This window comes from Apus apus, chromosome 3 (assembly GCF_020740795.1).
Source record: "Apus apus isolate bApuApu2 chromosome 3, bApuApu2.pri.cur, whole genome shotgun sequence".
In the NCBI taxonomy this organism is placed as follows: Eukaryota; Metazoa; Chordata; class Aves; order Apodiformes; family Apodidae; genus Apus; species Apus apus.
In genome coordinates, this window is record NC_067284.1 from 100,365,850 (window position 1) to 100,381,592 (window position 15,743).

Sequence of the window (15,743 nt, forward strand, 5' to 3'; positions counted from 1 at the left end):
TTCCCAAGCCCCAGTCGCGGCGCGGGCTCTCCCGCCGGTCCGTCCTCTGAGCCGCGCACCAGAGCCCCAGGACGGGCTGAACGTCGCCGGGCCCGCTCCGCTCCCCCCGTTCCTCCGGGAGCGGAACAAGGCCTCGGCAGCGGGGGCTCGGGGAGGGGGCCCGGTCCTCTCCTCATCGCCCTCCCGGGCCCCGCTCCATCCCCGCGGGGAGCGTGGGGCAGCGGGCGGCCCGGGAGCCGCCTGCGGCGGGGGCAGCGCTGGGCGCCGAGCTGGGTGCTGCGGGGGGTTGGTTTGTTCCCGCCCCAGAAAATGTCGGCGGGCCCGAACGTGCCCCCGCCGCTCGCAGACGGGGCCCGCCGCCCGCCCCGCGTCCCCGCCGGGAGAGGCGGCCGCAGCGCCCGGCGCTTCGGGGCTGGTCCCTCTTCAGCGGGGTGACAGCTTGCTGCCGTCAGGGCTCGAGCTGTCATCGGCTCCTGCGGGAGACAGGGCTCTTGTTTGTTTGAGTTTTCCGTGGGGAAGAGGGGCTTACCACGTTATACCGTTTATTTTTTATTTTTTTTTTCCTTAAAAGTGCGTAACTTCGTTAAAATCTAGCTTTCGGTTGTTTTTTGTTTCCCCGTTAAAAGTCTGCATCCCGTAGCCAAGTGACAGTTTGTTTTTCTAGAAAGGTGAATTCGGGGTGGCCAGACTCTTCTCAGAGGGTGGTTGCTTCCCGGGAGTGACTTGAGCATAACAAGTATGTGCCTCCTTACAAAGGAGGGCCAAGAAGGCTAATCACTTTCATAGCAGATATTTGATGAAGACCACAAAGTAGTAGCTGTTTTTAAAATATGAGTTTAAATATAACCTTCTCTCCTCAGCTGATATTCATAAAAAGACTGTATAGGAGAAAATGCAAGCCATGTTTTTGGGTCCATTTTATATATATATATATATATGTGTGTGTATACACAGACACATACGTGTGTGTGTCCACTTTGTCCAACATACAGGATTATTCATGTCACCTCGATGATTAGAATCTTCATTAATAAATACAAATGGTACATGTATTCTCTTTCCAAGAGGTGGTAGGTGAGAGAACGTGCTTGGCGTTATTGCCAGAAGATTAGCAAGTCCAGCTCTTGACAGAATGAGGCAGAAAGAGGTTCCTGATCTGAGCATTCATGCATCTTGGTGCTGCTGTTGTAAAATTTAACATCAGCATGTGTGACCTGATTCTTGGTTGTCCCCATGCTTAGCAGAAAATATGACTGTTTAACTCTGAGACACCCAATCATGTGTAGCAGCACAAAGTGTCGAGCAGTCCTGTCCTGACTTGGCAACTTCTGCAAGACAAGAGCATGTCTTTTTCTTTGGAGGTCTGTAGTACTCTACTTGCCACACACATGTAGCTCCTCTGTTGTGCTCTGATCCTTCACTGGGGAGAAACAGAGATGTTGTCATTGGGAATTCCCTTTCACTAGTCCTTCAGATCCCTGCTGATGGTTTGGAGAAGCAGCACGCAGAGCACCCCTCCACCTCTGTGCCTGGGGAGTGCTCATACTGTTAACAACATGAAGTGGGGCTGTGCTGGGCAGGTGGCCACGGGCAGTTTTGCTGAACAGAAGTATTGGTGCAGTGACAGGATCAGTGACAAATTGTGTTATCATTATTTGATATTGTGTCTGTTTGCTGCTCTGGTGCCACTGTACATTCAGTGTGTTTTCCACCATTAGTGTGCATGTAGCTGCCCTGCATTGTAAGTCAGAGCAGTCAAAATCTCATTTGCAAAGCTAATGGGAGCCAGTATAGATCCTGGAGTAGTGTAACTGCGTAATAGGCTGATTGCTACCACATTCTGAGTTACTGAGTGCTCTCAAGATGTATGTCTGACATTTAAACAGGACATGATCACTTTGATCATGCAGATGCTGCACATTTGTAATAGGATTATTTGCATAAGAAGTAGAAGATGAGTGGAATAAAAGCTAGAAATAAAAATTGTACCAGTTCCTCTGAACCTGCACGTCAGAGTGAGAACAGTAGTAGGAGGTTTGGAGTGTTCAATACAAGAAAGTGCATGAACACAACAAAATAAATAATTGTTTCTTAAGGCAGAAGTTAGTTCTCCAAGTTTAACCAGGTCAAAGGTTTAGACTAGTTTATTTACAAGGGCTTAGTTTTTAAGACAAAAATGAAGAGTTCAACCATTTTGATTGCATTGCTTGTAGTAGACTTTCTTTTAACACAGACACTTGTTTTGCATTCATTTTGCAGACATATAAGCCAGCCGGTCACAGATTCATGCTCTCTAACTAAAGACAATAACTTCCATTTCCTTTCAATTCCGTAATCTGCTCTGCAGCGAGAATCTCTTTGTTGTGAAGCTCCATGAGCACACACATTTCTTCCCTCCCTGCCTGCCCTTTTGCCAGGACTCCGTGGAAAGGAAACAGCGTAAGATAATTCCTCCCTGACTGTTGAGGCACATTTATTTTACAGTGTGTTGTAGCGGCTGGGACCTGAGCTGCTGTTCCTTTTCCTCAAACTCCTAACTTCTCGGCTGATGATTAAAAATCAAAACCATCACCCACCACCCTGCCCGTAAGTGAATACACACACTGTACTTAAACAAAGTCTGTGCTGGTGCTTAATGTAAGTTTATGTGCTTGATGTAAGTTTTCATGTGTTGAAGCACTTGATGTTACACCTAACTTTATGAACCTGAGCAGTTCTCTTCAGTAAGAGCAATCTGGCTCACAAGATGTTTTCAGAACCAGGGTGTATTTCAAGTACACATTGCCAAGTAGTTCCCTTGTGGCTCCACTAAGTTTTTATTTTAAGATGTTCCCACTTCCAGAGATAAGCATGAAGCAAACGAGACTGCTCCTAACACCAAAGTAACAGCAGTCCCACACTTCTACTTAAGCATGTGCCGCTGTACAACTGGCCACATCATTTAATTGTCACTAAACCCAGAAGAAACTGTTTGTTCTTTTCTTGCATGTGTGGAAAGAAGTAGGAAATCTCTTTAAATGATGCCAAGGATACTGCTATTTTATGATAACTTGCAGGAAATAACAAGAGTTAGGGCAGAAAAAAGGTCAGTCTACTTGAAAAAGTATGGGAAAATCTTGCAAGTTGATAATAAAATTTAATTCCATACATATCCTGAGGATAATCAAATCAATATTTTGCTTCTAGCTTGGCTTTGTTGCTGACTTATCTCTTCCATGCATTCTTCAGAATATCGGCTATTTGGAATTTGCTGTGAAAGAGCAATTTGGGTTCCAGATGTCTCCAACGTGGTGGTCTGGAAGGGACAGTTCTTTCCAGTGTTCTTTGTCTGTATGCTTGTCATATTTCCTCTTTGTTCTTGCTTTTTCTGCCTGTACTGATTTATCTTCTGTAAAATAGCTTGAGTTGCAGTGCTAAATCAGGATCAAGGATACCTTTATAAACTAATTCTGTCTTGGGCGACAAAGTAGGTCTGCTTCTATCTTTCTTCTTCCTGCACCTAGAGCACTATTTTAGGAGAAGCAGTTTCACAAATAAGTTGAGATAACAGAATTCAAGCTTTCCAAACAGCATTAGCTACGTTAACGACATTTCAAGCTGGAAAGATGATACAATGGAGATTATATCATAAGGCATTGGTTTATGGTTCTAATCAGTTGGAAGGATAATTTGATCATACTGATTGCCTGCCAGTGTTGTCTCCCATTTTCAAAGGACGTCCCTGAACACACTGACACTGTACATTCCCTTGCTTAAATCCCTGAAAAACTACAATGAGAATAAAAAGCAGAGAAGTGTGCATTTCTAGTTCTTGCGGTGGGGTGTAAAAGCAGTCATGCTGGGTAGAGAAGTCAACATCCTTTTTGTTGTGTTTTTTTTTTTTCCTTTGGAGAGCCTCAAGTTTCAAGTATAGGAAGATCTGGCTCTTTGTGTTGCTAATAAATCCTTGACATTATTAGCCAAATATAAATGCAAAATCTTGTCTCTATTAGTAAAGAGCCTGAAAAAGCAGCTGTGCTGAACTATGTCTATTTCATCTTGTTATTCTTAACTTATGTGCTGCTATTGGAGTGTAACAGAAGATGTAGGGAGCATCTTGGGAATATCACCGTGACCTGCTTGTGAGTGCCACATAGCCTTGACTCTCCAATCATTAAGTACTGGGGAAGAAGACCTTCCAGCTCTGGCTGACCCACAAGGGTCAGAGTAAGTGCCAACGTTCATCCCAGCCCGACTGCTAGGAGCCAGTCCTCTGTGTAATGTGGATGGGTTCTCTGTCCCAATTGTCTTCTGTCTCCTTTTCCCCTGCTCTAATGGAGGAGGGAAAGGCTCTGTCCTAGGAGGGTGCTTCTTCATTGCCAATTTTTGGTGTACCTTGGGGTGGAGCAGGGGAGTTTTCTCTTATGTGTTTCGAGATGCACTAGGAGAGTGATCATCTTTTGAGTGTCTGAAGTGAAAGTGTTCTTTTTGCCTTGCGTGGGGCGATGGGGTTCCTGAGAGGAAACTTGTGTTCATGGTTCAGGTAGTTCAGCTGGTGGCTAACCAGACCTGTGTGTTGCATGTAGAGCTGTCTCAGTGCTAAATGTCAACTCTTTGTGCTGAGGGGTGTTGCAGAGATGGGGCACAGCATTTGCTTCACATCTTGTACCAGGGCACAGGTAGCAAAGTCAGCGCAGATGTGCTTTGAATTTTCTTCACGGTGTGTAATAGCACTGAACTTAGGAAAACAGTAGAGTAGCAGTGTCTAAAGGATGCTAGTATGTACAGTAGTAAGCAAATATAGTGCAGTGAGCAATATCATGCTTTGCTCCCCCACTCAGTCTTTTGTTTCTGGGTTCCTTTTCCTATGGAAGATGTTGAGGGTTCTTGAGGATAAGCAACAGTATATTCTGCAAGAGTGTCAAGTATCTTTGTGGGAGTACTGTAGCAGCAAAAGTCCCACAAGCTTTTTTTCATCATAAACTGTCACTGCAATTTTGTTGGTTTACTTCAGCTAGATTATTTAAGTCACTGCAGATGTGTAGTGTGGTCAACAGCATTACTTTGTCCTGCCCTACAGAAATAAGTAGCATTAGAACCAATATGGCATTTTTCAAGATTACAATTGAAAGTGCTGCAAGGCTGAGCAATAAACAAGTGATATATAATGCATTAAAATTCTGCTTTCTCATTGCCTTGGCAGATTGACACCCAAAGAAGACCTCAAGTATTGCCCTGCAGTACTAAACAGTGGAAGGACCAGTGAAGTACACATTCAAAACATAGCTGAGCTAGTTCAAAGTTTATTTAGTCCTCAGGGAGATGGATGTTCCTTCTGTGTCAGGTGGAATTATCTCCAGAGTCATTGCTACAGATGTGATGTGCAGAGAGCCAAGGGAAGTATGAAAGGAAGGGAAGCAGCGGTGCTGAACAGAGATCTGGAAAGAGGCAGTAAGTGGAAGGCAAAGGAAAGATAATTAAATACTGGAAAGTATTAGCTAAAGGAAAGAAGTTACTAAAAACATACCTGAAGTTTAATTGAAGAAATAAAAGGGAAGCTCCTAGATGGACAAACAGAGCAAACAAGAAAACCCCAGAGATTTGTTTTATCAACATAATTTTAATTCAGTTTTCATTTAATCTTAGCAACCAGCTCAACTTTTTCTGCAGACAGGTAACCGTTGCAATCTTGTAGAAAGCAAAAAAACTCTGCATATGCAGTCTGGGGTGCTTTCTGGCTTCTGATTTTTTTCTTGTATCTTGGTGGGAGTCTTCGCTCACCTGCATCTTTGAACAAGGCATTAAACAGTTTTTAAGCAGTTAAGCTATGAAGAAGTAACATAACTCTTTTCTGCTTCAACTGCATTTAGATATCTCAGCAATCACCCTTATTAATTAAACAAGTGACTTAAGACCTCTCACAGTGAAGCAGCAGCAGGTGATTTGCCTGCTGAAATCAGGTGATTTGCCTGTTGAAACAGTACCTTTTTGTATTCTCAGGGCTCATCCAAGAAAAGCCTGGGGCTGCTGGCCAGAAGGAACCTAAGCACACTAGGATAAAACCACTCCTCCCTCTTTCAGTGGAAGCGAAATTTGAGAACTAGCACATGAGGTATCCCAAGTGGATGCATCATTTGCTGCTTGTCAACCTGGCAGCCAAACAGCCCTTCCTCATTCCGATGGTGCCAAGCAGTGGAACGAGATTGCTCAGTGGTTGGTCTGCAGTGATAGGTGCCAATGGAAGTAAGAAAAGTGACAGGTGAAGATTTCCACAGCTGGGGGGAAGGCTGTTACATCCCAGATTAAGTTAGGATGAAACCGAGAATTTCAGTGAAATGTAACACAGCCTGTAGCATTGGTACATTACAAAATTAGTGAATCTGGTACGTTTCTACAAAATGTTTTGGTTTCAGTCAACTCAGTGTATCCAGACAAAATAAGTTTTACTGGAAATGTTTTGACTTGTTCGTGACTCACTTGTTTTTGCAGGCCTAACGCTCCCTTCCCCACAAAGCAAGTAAATGAGCAGGCAGAGCAAGCACACAGGTTTACTGTAAAATCTGCGATCTTGAAATTCTGTAGTTCTGGAAAATATTCTCTGCTTTCCCTTCTGTGACTCTGTTGTGGGTAGGGGTGTTTGTGCAAAGTTTTGTATGGCTGTGGTGACACTCACAAAGGCCTAGTTTGGAAACATGTCACTTTGGGTTTTTACTTTTGCTCAGAACAAAGATTACAGAGGCATTTCGGGTCTCCTGGAGGTTGCAGATGGACCCTAACAATATTCTTATCGCTGGTTGGACCCAGCAAGGCTTCTGGACCTTATTACTTCTCACGTAACAGCTGCCAGTGACAAGAATAATTTTCACACTTGGAAACAATCTTTACTTGACCTGTGCACACTGACGTGCAGTTCTTCTCGCTGTAATATTGTTAGTCTGAGTGATGGATGGAATAACTTCCCTTTTTAATGCATGAATTTGCTATACAGATTTTTCATTGAGTCTACTAAGGTATTGAGGTTTTTAATTAACAAAAATATATCCTGGTTTTCATGTATTTATTGCTTTCCTCTATTTATTTAGTTTACATGTATTGTATTTACAGGGCAGAGAGACTGCCCTGACCAAAAGAGATGAACAAGGAAGAAACAAAACAAGGATAAATGGGAGAGATAATTGGTTTTCCCTCTTTCGTAAAAGGCAAGAGAAGACTGTAGCTGATATTTTTTCTTTAAGTTGCTCTTATTGTTTTGGTAATTTATCAACGCTAAAGCCTGAATCTCTGAACACTTCAGTCTTTGCAGGCTTCAACACCCATACAGACAAATATTTGCAGTTTCTGGACCCCTCACAAGGTTGAAATGCTGAGTGATGGAGTGTACGAGAGAATGTTAGAGGTCGTGAAATTGACTCTGTTGATCAGGGGTTATGGATCGCAGTCTTTGTTTTAGGAAAAAAATTGTCATGTTTTTGGTATGTCTTACATCAGCTTTTAAAATTTCAGCACTTTAGAGTAATTTTCTAATAGGACATTACAGAAGTAAGTTTCAACTTATTAAACTAGTAGAAAACAGAGTATAAAATTACATTATTTTAAATATTTTGTGCCCAGCTTGGCGTAATGGTTCATAAAATTCTTGAAGACAATGTTGAATGAGTGTCTTTTTCCATCTGAAAAATATCAGGATATATCACTTTAGAATTTTTTTCTTGTCAAATTTGTTATTTTTTAGGCTACATAAGTTTCTGACTTATCTTTATGATCAGTGATTACTTTATTAAAAAATAATTTGATTTTAAAGATTATAACCTGATGATGGTGGGTTTTTCTAAATTCTGATCTGATAGCAAAAAATGTTATGGATGTACTTAGGTTCTAAGGTTGCTGTCATACTTCTAGTAACATACTGAGGACCCAGAATTCTAAATTGCATTAAACTGTAATTTTAAAATAATTTCTTTTTAAAGGATGGTCTTCAAAAGTTGAATCTGTGGCATTTAAAGGACAACTTAAAACAGCATCTTTGTGGAACGTGCCTTCATTTTGTCCCAGCAGAGTACTGACTCTTGAACCATACTGATTCTACCAGTGCAAACCTGGTTAGCATTTCATCAGTGACCATTTAGTGGAAATCAGTTCGGGTTGTTTGTTTTTTTTTCAACATATTAGTAGTTGTTGGAGATTAGAATGTTGCAGTGTAACAAGTAAAATACACTTAAATAGTTTACAGACCAAAACCATCTAGTTACGGGATAGTGGACACTTCTAGAGTTCTTCCACTTACAGACTTCACATCCTGTATGAGCATCTGACAGAATATGGTCATGTAGGTTTTATAAATTACTGAAATGACCTTCTGGTAGCTTAGAGTGCAAATGTCAAAAGCCTGAGTTGTTCAGTGTTTTTTTTCATTAAGTCACTGAACCATACTGAATAGATGTTTGAAATGTCAAAGTTGGAGTTGAAGAGGTCATTCAACTTGGTGATGAAATAGGGACAAATGACCTCTTGCTGAACTTTTAATTAAAGGTTAGGGATCACAGGATTTTTTTCTACATTGTAACAAGCATTTCTATATGAGGGTAGCTTTTCAATGAAGAAATTGTATTATTTGCATCTGTAGCTAGAGCCTTTGAAGAAATGAAACAAATTCCAAGGTTGTCTTGGAAAAAATGGCATACAGACAAATGCCTAACTGCTGAAATCCTAGGTATATTTTATATCTGCCTTTACTTTTTGTTCATTAATCCGTAGTGTGACACATCATAAGTTCCTCATTTAGTATTGATATGGGAGGTAGTAGTCACTTGTATTTAAGTTCATTTTTCCATTCTGTGGAGGTAGCGGCTGAACTCTTCCTGTATCAGTCTCTAAAGGGCTCTTCAGCACTGGACTTGTTACTCTGATTTCATCATTTCTTTCACATTCTCCTGCACTGAAAAAAAGAAGCTTGTCTATACAAGAGCCAGTCTCTTAATTTATTCAAGTTTCAGTTTTGCTGGAGAAAAGGGCAGAACTACATTACTGTGCAGGAGGAAATTGCAGGACTAACATTTTAAACAAGCACAAAAGCTGTGCATGTAATGCCACATTTTTTAGCTTCTTCGAGTAACATGCAAGAAGTAGCAGAGGTTCCCAAGAACTGCTTCCAGTCCAGGCCCTTGGAAAGGCAGGAGTCCAATTATAACTTTATTACAACCCTGCCAGGTTCAACTGGTTTTTAGTTGACAGTGGGGTACAACTTATTCTTTCTCCTTTATCTGAGAAACAAATTACTGTGCTGAATATGAATGGTAATCTATTGTGTTGAATCTGCATCTGTATCTACATTTATTCAACAGTAACTTGTGAGCCACAATTTGTGGATTTTTGGAATCGTATGGCTTCATAATCATAGGAAAAATTAGGGGAGCAGCTAAGTAATATATGGGAATGTGGGTGGCTTTTATTAATCAAGCTTATATACAGTATTTGGTGAACTTTAATATTTTTAGAGTTGTGCACTGCAGGCATTCTAAGTACTACTAAGAAAATACAACCCCTGAAACTAACATGTCCTTTAAGAAAAGGCAGTAAGAAATCACTCCTCAAGTTGCAGTTTAATTCCAACAGAACTAATCCTTGATAATTGTTCCATTTTAGTAAATTAGTTTTAATAATTGCCCCTTGCATCTGTACCATATGAAGTGGTAGACATTTCTCATGCAATATCCCTCTCCAGCCAGTCCGTGTGTGTGAACAGGAATGAAAGGATGTGGGTGGTTTTGAATCCAGCTGCTGTTGGCAGAAAATCTGAGTGTGCAGGTTGCAGCAAACAAATTGAGGGATGTGATGGGCAGCTGTTACCCAGTGCAGGGGTTGTCATGTTTAATTAAACAAGTCAGCTACTGCTGTCTCTCTACCTTGAATATTCTTAGTGAAAACTCTTAGCTTATGCATTAGTTTGAATTTTGAGGATGTATTAGTGTTATCCTTTCTTCCTTCAGACAGCTCAAGCAGTTCTCCAAGTCTGAGGCCTTTAAGGAGTGGACAGAGGAAAGAAGATGTTGTAGGCAAGATGCTGTTAACAGTTGGTCATATTGTGGAAAAGCATTAGTTACATTTTCATACAGAACCTATACAGAGAGAAATACAGCTTTTGTGAAACATCTGAGGGGACTAAAGAACATCGAAAGCTGCTAAATGTGATGAAATCACCATGAAGATATGTTGCATGTAAAAATAATAACAATAACAACAATGAAATAATATAATAATACCTGTAAAAATATCAGTATTCTTGACCTGAAATCCTTCTTCAGGTAAAACTTCCTTAGTTTTACTAATTCTGAAATGTGATGCTGCTAAAGAGTGACAGCAAGACTCTGAAAGTGAAATTTGACCAAATAATTGTAATATGTACATAATATAGCAGCAGTGTTAGGCACAGCATTACATTATTGCAGCAGTGCTATAGGAGGCATCAGGATGATGCTGTAGGTGTGTGCAAATTTTGAGAGCATTTGAGGCTGGGAGGTTTTAGATTTCTATAATCAAGGCAAGATGTGTGAGGTAAGGTGTTGGCTTCCAGATGACAAATCTGTTTTTACGATTACGTGAGATTTCCCGATGTTGGTGCAGTACTGGCTGAATGTGTATCCCCCTCTCTGGTCACAGGAGCAGCTGTCGCACCATGTGGGAACTCACTGGTCCCTCTGTCTCCACTGTGGGTTTTGCTCACTGTGTTTGGGAAGCTGGCAGCTGCTAATGTGTTTTATTTGTAGGGAGCTTATGAAAGGAGAGAGTGTTACAGCCAAGGCTTTCGTAAAACCTTTTTTGAAGCTGCAGGAGACTTGTTGATTCTTTGGAGAAGGCTGCCTGAGGAGGATGCAGGGAAGGGAAAGGAAATATCCCTGCCACCAGCCTGTCCAGCAGAAAAGAGTGTCAGTGCCCTTCCTCAAATGAGTGTTGGGATGCAGGCCTGAAGCAATGAAAAGGGTTTAGCCAAGGTATTGAGGGAGGACAGGAAAATGTGCTTTTTCACTTCACCTCATACAAGTGGATTCAGTGTTTGTTCTGTGCTGGTTCAATCCTGAGTTTCAGGGAGTAGAATCAGAGTCCTCTCCACAGGCTCATTGAAATGGAAATAGTTTTGCCAGCTGCTGTGGAATGCAAATTATTTTAGGAATGTTCCCGGGTCTTGAGGCTTTTTGAAACTCACTTTTAAGATTTTTTGTTTGTTTAGCTTATTTTAACTGATTCTCATAACAAAACAAGCATTCAAAAAGATGGTTAGTGCCTTGATCCTGACCCAGCAAAATACTGAAGTGTTGGTGTGTCTTCGTGTGTACAAATGGTTGGAAAGACAAGGGAGATGCAGCAGTGCTCTGGTGGATTGAAGTCAAAATGCAAAGCCAAACAACAGAGCAGCCCTCAGTAAGGCAGGCTGGCATGAGATGCCATTTGGTACCATTCCTAAGGATTTGTCTCCCTTTTCAATACTATTGCTTTTTAAAAACACTATTTAGTACCATCTCTTCTTTTGTCAGGGCACTGGAGATGGGAAAAGACTGTTACTTGATGCATTGTCTGCCATGAGTCTTTTAAAGACCAGAATAGATGGACATCTAAGTTGGAACATGGAAGGCTGGGAAAATGGTGATGCTAGACAGGGCCAGTATTTCAAAACAGGGAAAACTTGTTTAGAAACAAGGAGTGGGATTTGTAGGTCTTTGTATTTCTGGTATCAAGACACAGAATATAAAATGGATTTGCTTTTAATCAAAATTGTTTTTTTTCTTAAAACTGAAAATAAACTTGGATAGATTAAGTGCACATGTGGAGTGTATTATACAGTGCTACATGTTGAAATGATTTTAACTAGGTTAGACTTGATTGGTTGGTGAAGGGAATGGAAAAGCAGGACTTTTTATCTATGCAAATTTAATAGTTGATACAGCTTTGGCAAAAGAATAGCCATGATAAAAAAATTATCAGATTCAATAGAATGTCTTACTGCCTGACCTCTTGAGGTCACCGGAAACTGACAGTGCTCTTGGTTTCTTTTATACCAAGGCATATAATCTGTAAAGATGTATATAAAGTATCCTTCAGCAGCATGGCTGGTTTATGTATATGCATATATGTGTGTGTGAATACACACTTTAAAACAGTATCATGAAGCTATACCCAATATTCTTAGTAAAAACATATTAAGGAAACATATCCTTGAGTGCATGACTTTTTTCCACCCAGTCTCCCTTACATATTTGTACACCATTCTTTTGCATCTGTGTAGTCCTTTTTAAAAGAGAGATGTTCCAATATAACTTTGGATATAACTTTAATTTTTTTTCATACATAACTTTTCTTTTTTTTTTTTTTTTCATTCAAAAGACTTCCATATGAAGAACCCCAGTAGTAGTGAGACAGATTTCTGGAGCTGGGACAGAAGTGTCTGTGTATTGTAATGCTGAAATTCTTTGCTTGATCAAGGGAAAGATGTGGAATCTTACGTAAAGAAAAACATTATAATGGCAAAGGAGATAGCCTGTTTTAAAATTATAAAATAATTCTATTATTTGGAAAAAAATACATAATTTTGTAAAAGTACAGGTATACACTATTTTATACGATACACTATAAAATTATTTGTAATTTAACGTTTAATGTTTTCCTCAATGAGGGACTGTATGTATGGTAGATCCAAAATGCACAGAATTCCACTGTTGGAAATGTTTGATGAGTTGTACTTAACACCTACCAAATCCTGATTGTGGATGCACATGTGGGACTAACACAAACTTCAGAAAATCTACAAAAGTGTCTCTGAATTCAGCTTTCAGCCCTGCATATTCATTTTCCCCTGTTAGTTCTGCGTTAATACTTAAACCAGTTCTATGTCATTGTGATTTTCCTTCCTGTTCATGAATTTGGGAGGAGAGAAACTATGTCAGGAGAAACATTGTTAGCCCAGCATGGACACTGGCAGCAGCCAAAAGAGAACAAGTCGGGACACTAGTGGAATGCTAATGCTCAGTAATAGATGTGTTGTCTCCTGAAGGTGTTTTCTTCTGATGGATGAAACCTGAGACATAAGATACTTTGAAAGTTCAACCGTGGCAACAGATTTCTGTAAGGAGGGAGAGAGAGTCCTTTCTGATTTAATCTCCATGTAAGTAGGTTAAGTGTGGTTTTCCTGTCACATCTGTGGTTGTGTATTTTAAAGACATCTGCAACTCTGCTGTTTACCTTGGATGTCTTGAAAAAATACTTTTACTTGCGTTTTACTTTTACTTAGTTAAAATGTGATAAAAGGTACCTAGATAACAAAATCATCTTTATGTGGAGCTGTTGGGAATCTATAAACTAGTTGTCCTGGATGTTCTTCAGAATATCTGAAGTATAGCAGTGTCCCCTTTTCAGCTGCACAAGTCAGATGGACAGATGACTTCACAGCATCAGGAGAAGAGTCTTCCGGTGTCTGGTTTCTGGTGTGCAGCATGAAGCTGAGGTGCGTTTTTGAGAGGTATAATGTAGAATCATTAGAAAGACTATGCCTGTGCTGGCAGTTGGCATTGCATTTGTGCTGAAATCAAAGTAAGGAGTTCTGGAAGAACCTTGATGGGCTTGGGGCTGTTCTGCAGTAGGTGCTCACTAGTTCAGAGCAGCCATGTTTCTGCTTACAGTGGATTCATAGTTTAAAAGCTGTTATTCAGATCTTTGTCTCTGCATTGTGTACGTCTCTTCTGCAGACAGCATGTTCTGTTGTCATCTACAGGTGGCATCACCACACAAGCTTAAGGGTATCATACACAGTGCCAGTGTGGTAGTATGAAGTTTTTCCTGTTGCTGCTAGTAAATTCTTTTCCTACATCAATGCCTGCTTTTCCTCTGGCTTTCTGTGCCACGGAAGATAGATGTACCTCTTGTGAAAGAGAGTCAGGTCAGTAGAAGAGCTCTGACACACAAACCCATGTGAGAGTGTTGTGATGTTGCACACAGGACAGTTGTCATGGACAGCTAGTTGTAGTCTTATGTTGCAGATGTTGCAAAGGTCCCTCATAGCTTTTTCCTGGCCTACCTTACCTTGCCATGGAGTCCATTCTCTGGTAAAGATGAGTTTCAGGGCCAGTGAAGCAAGTGCTGGTTGGTAAAACTGTCATCCTGTGACCTGCAGTGGACACAGGGCTGGAAACTGGCTTGGTTGATTTAATAACTCCCATGTCCTCTGCATCAGAAAGGGTAACAGGCATTCCTTTTCCCACTGGGCATCCCAGGGCAATCCCACCACCACAATGTATACCCGTCCCAAGTCACACATGCCTACAGTGTGCCCAGTACTGTCACTTCTAAACCACAAAATACGTAGTCTTTAAATTTGTGGCAGTGGTGGTACAACCAAGAAAAAACCTAAACATCCTGGCTCCTTCAGAGATGTACTCCAGTGTGTCCTTCTTGATAGGCAGTGCAGAACTCATCCTCACTTCCTCTAACCGGGGCATAGCCCCTTTTCATCACTGCAAGGCACGGAACCTTTCATCATCCAACGTGCCTGTAATCACTGCTTTGCTATCTGTAGACTGTTAACCATCAGTTATACCTAGCCTGTCAAGTCCTATTCAAATGCATAAGCTAATTTCCTGATACCTGAAAGCCTGTAAAAACCTCAGAAAGCTCTGCTTCAAATTAATATCTGGGCCACAATTTTCATGTATGAGAAATATCCCTCACGCTGCTTCTCCTCTTCTTCTGCCCATCCATTGATGAGAATGGACAGTATTTAAGAGCAATCCCAAACAACTTATTTTTGGCTGTGTGTGCAGCACAGCAAGTTTGGCCTATATACCTGCAACACTTAATATGAAGGTCAATATGGTATGTCAGTGTGATTTACAAGGAGTAAAAACACAGAAAATTGGCCAATGGGGGCGTTAAAATGAAGCCAGTATGGCCACTGGCCAACCAGCTAAGTTTAGATTGGCAAGTGGCTGATGTGGCCACAAACCACCAGGCACTTTGCCTGCTTGGCACAGCATAAATGGCTGCTATGACTTTGCATGTGTTGGAGCCCCCTTGGTCAGGGGGCAGTACACTACACAAGAGGAGCCCTCATGCATGAGAAGGCTGACCTTGAAGCAGGAAAGGGATGGTGGTGGTTTTCTGCAGCTAAGAGGACAGGCAGTTCTGGCTCTGTTTTGAGGGTAACTGGTGAAGAGCTGGCACAGCTTATGAAGGAGCTTGTCGTTCTGCTTACACTCCCTTGCCTCTGCAAATACACCTTTCTGTTCTGACCCTCACCCTGTCAGAAATAATGTCCTGACCTGCTGCTAGAAGAGGGAGAAGCGGTTCCTAGTTTTGGTTCAGTTGCTGCTGTTGTTCTGCAAGCAGTTTGTGTTGCAGTGACTGGGATGTTCTCACAGATATGTTCCCTCTTGTTCTGCAGTTCCTGTGCCCTCCCAAGGGCTGGGCTTGGGCACTGTGGGGTTGCTGCTGCTAATGCTGCTTCATGAGAGGATTAGATAGAAGAAAAAAAGAGAAAGTTTCTCGGGCTTTGATGTCCCATGGAGAAAAACACTTTGGTGATTTATCATTATTGTCTTCATAATGCCCTTGTTCTCTAGGGCAAATCTGCAGCAGTCTTGTATAAATGATGATGTCTGAGGACAGTTAGGAGTAGAGCTCTGTGCAGGGTGACCTGCCTCTGCTGGTAAGAGCCTTCATTGCCTTGAGGGGCAGTGCCATGGACTGATTCCTTCATGCAGGGAAAGGCATTCCTTGGGCAA

The 15,743-nt window shown here is 41.4% G+C and overlaps 1 protein-coding gene across 2 annotated transcripts in view; it reads left to right on the forward strand.

The window, feature by feature from the left end:
- PLAGL1 (PLAG1 like zinc finger 1) overlaps nt 1-15,743 on the forward strand; it is a 48,410-nt gene that overhangs the window by 352 nt on the left and 32,315 nt on the right. The window lies entirely within an intron of this gene.